Below are 3,610 nucleotides of genomic sequence, written 5' to 3'. Positions count from 1 at the left end.
TTATCCTTAAGAGAAAGCTGTGAAAGCAATTCAGTTCTGATGTATAAAATTATATCACCATTCCTACCTTCTAGATGCAACGTTTTAATAATTTATTATGATCTTTCAAAAAACGATTCCACATAGCTCTCATTACTTAAAACTAAAAAAAAGATGATCCCCTTTAGGAAAACAGCGGGCAACTGTCTTCACCCTTCATAAAATTTTACTTTGTGTTACTCTATCATACATTATTCCACATGGATAAAACTTGGAAGATACTAATTCTACTAACCATCTGAGGCAGGGATCAATCAACTCGGCTCTGTGGACCAAATCCAGCCTGCAGCCTCTTTTTTTATAAACACAGTTTTATTAGAATGCAGTCGTGTTAATTTATTTCTATATTGTTCTGGTTATTTTTGCACCACAGCAGAGTTGAGTAGTGCCAGAGACTGCATGACCTACAAAGTCTAAGACACTGTCTGTCCTTTCACCAAAAAGTTTGCTCACCATGTTCATAATTATCTAAGTGGATTTTAAAGTAACTTACAAGCCATTTTGCAATAAAGAATTGGATAGGGACTTGCCTGGTGACGCAGTGATTAAGAATCCGCCTGCCAATGCAGGGGACACGTTTCACGCCCTGGTCCGGGAAGATACCACATGCCATGGAGCAACTAAGCCTACAAAGACATTTATTTGGATAAAATGAAATACCAAGAATCTAAAGATAAGGGAAACTAAGAGCTCCAAATTTGAAACTGGTAAGGTAGTTTAAAAACTGGTAAGGACCTAAAAAATACTAAATAGTTAGGACAGAACATTTAGTTCAAGGTCATAAGAAAATGATCCGGGGGGGTGAGATATATATATATATATATATATCAGTAATATATACATTATTGATACTATGTATAAAATAGATAACAGAAAAAAAAGAAAATGATCTGGTGAGTACAGATACATAACTAAAACTAATTTTGATGATTAGTAAAGCAATTAGTAAATATATCAATTGTTAATCCAACATCACTTGTGCTGGAATAAGATTTAACACAAAATAGAAATTTGCAAAAATAGGTTTTAACACTAAGGGAATCTTAACTATCAGACAAACTATTAGAACAAGAAAGCCATTATTAAATAGTTCATAATAAATTTATGAATAAATTTTGAGGCAAATAAAGCTGAATAGAAAAACTATACTGTGGGAATAAACAAGTAGTTAGGTCGTTTCTAAAGTACAAATTCCTTGAAAACTACTTACAGCAGAAGTGCGTATACTGCAGGTCTTGGCACTCTTCTAATGAGTAAAAAATAACTAAACCAGAACTGCCAGCACTGCATTAATTTCAAGGTTTATAATTTTATACATTAAACTTAGTTATAACTGAAATCCTACCTTTGACTACCACTGATTAGCTTTTCAAAATCATTCCTACTGCCTGCAAAATTTCTACAGAAGACTAATATTGAACACGTTAAGACTTAAACGATGTGAGAACTGTGGATCCTTCCCACCCAGCGCCAACCCCCCAACACACCCCAAGAGTTAAAACTAATATTGTAAGGGAAAAAAAATGGACTCCTGCTTATAGGATGATGATGAGGACCAACTGAATAGTGGATATTCCCAAAGTTCCTTAGTTAGTAGATTTTTAACTGCTTTAAAAAGATCATGGTGGGCTTCCCTGGTGGCACAGTGGTTCAGAGTCCGCCTGCCGATGCAGGGGACGCGGGTTCGTGCCCCGGTCTGGGAAGATCCCACATGCCGTGGAGTGGCTAGGCCCGTGAGCCATGGCCGCTGAGCCTGTGCGTCCGGAGCCTGTGCTCCGCAACGGGAGAGGCCACAACAGTGAGAGGCCTGCGTACCACAAAAAAAAAAAAAAAAAAAGATCATGGTACTTGGATCACATCTAACAACTGGATATTGGATATGAGATGTCATTAATGCTTGTACAGTCTTCTCAACTACACACAGATCCTACCATAAGAAATCAATTTTGAAGAGTAGTTCCTTCCCTTATTAAACCTTAGAAAATTTTATTTTCAGACATTTGATAAATTGAAAACGCTAAGAACTTTAACAGTTCAGACACAATAAAAAATTTTAAGTGTCCCATAAAGTTCTGAAACAAATCAGAAATTGTTCAGCCTAAGAATTAAGGTACTTAATTAAAAGGATTAAACTCAAGATAAACAAATACAATGATTCAGGTCAAACCGACCTCACCAGATCCATAGAGTCTGACAACATATACCTATAGAAGTTTGACTTAATATTCATAAACCATGAAGAAAATAAAAATATTATGTTGTTCAATGTTAGCACCTCTGTTATAAACTAGAATAGGCTTCAAAATATTTCCAGTGGCTCAAAATATGTCTAGCCACAGCTCGAAATTCCAGGTAACATTTGAGTCTTAGAAATCTGTGCAATCCTGTTTTCCTAAACATTTTAAAATTAATTTTCATCTGTATTTATACATCCAGAATAAATTTTAGATCTCCTCTCATGGTACAGTAAAAGCTCAATAAAACACTTCCCTAATAAAATTTTCATAATTTTAAAAACATTTTCCTATTTTATGAAAAAATATTGATTTTTACTAATAAAATGGTAAAATTAGAGGCAACTATAACTTAAAATTACACAGCTTCTTAATGTTTTATTCACAGCATTCTTCATACAGAAGAAGCTTCACTGATATTTAATTTACTGCATCATCCTGTTGGTGAAGCACAAAATTACGTTAATTATAAACGAAGAAACAAAGCACTTTTGACTTTTTAAAATTATATATATATATTTATATCCAGTTGACAAATAGCATCACAATTATTACTGTATAAAAAACTAAAAATCACATGGAAGCTAAGGCCTAAGTTCTTATTCCAATTGTTCCTTTTTGTTCCTATCTAAGAGATATTAGAAATTAAATTGCAGTACCTCAAAAAGAAAAGTCTACATTATTTACATACAGTATGGAAAATAAAAGCTGCTTTTTGGCTAAGTTAGATTGCTGCTACCTACATTATTTACATTGTAAATGTTGGGGAAAATAAGCACTACTAACAAATACCATTTCAAATGAAAATATATTGTGCCTGGAATTTTGTTCTAAAATTAATTGTATATCCTAATAAGTGTCTGTTGAATAGAATTTGACTTCCCATAAATCTACTGAAAATTTGAGAATTCTACTATGCTTCTTTATACTGCTAATCTAGATACTGTTAAGTACAATACTGTAATAACTACAAGCACTGAAGCTTAAATGAAACGATGGCAACATGTGTGTAGATGGAATTTTATTTAAAACTGTAAAATATAATGAATGCCTTAATGTTTACGCATAATTACGAGACTACCTAATATTCTTTTCATCCTTTAAGAAGTTTCATATATGATAGTTCCCTAAACAGTGAAACCTTCCAGTAACTTACCAGAAAAAAGTTTAATCATATTATTTTGTTTTTAGCATTATTTTCCTAATATTTAAAAACATATCTAAACCCTTGGCAAAAACAAACGCAATCAATTCAGTGTAACAGACTGAGCTTTAAACCGTATTTTAATTTTCAATTAACTGTAACCTATCTGTTAAGTGAACCAAAAGTAGAATTT

This window comes from Hyperoodon ampullatus (genome assembly GCF_949752795.1).
Source record: "Hyperoodon ampullatus genome assembly, chromosome: 3".
Classification (NCBI taxonomy): Eukaryota; Metazoa; Chordata; class Mammalia; order Artiodactyla; family Ziphiidae; genus Hyperoodon; species Hyperoodon ampullatus.
The sequence above is the reverse complement of the archived record's forward strand: the minus strand, read 5'-3'. Positions refer to the sequence as shown.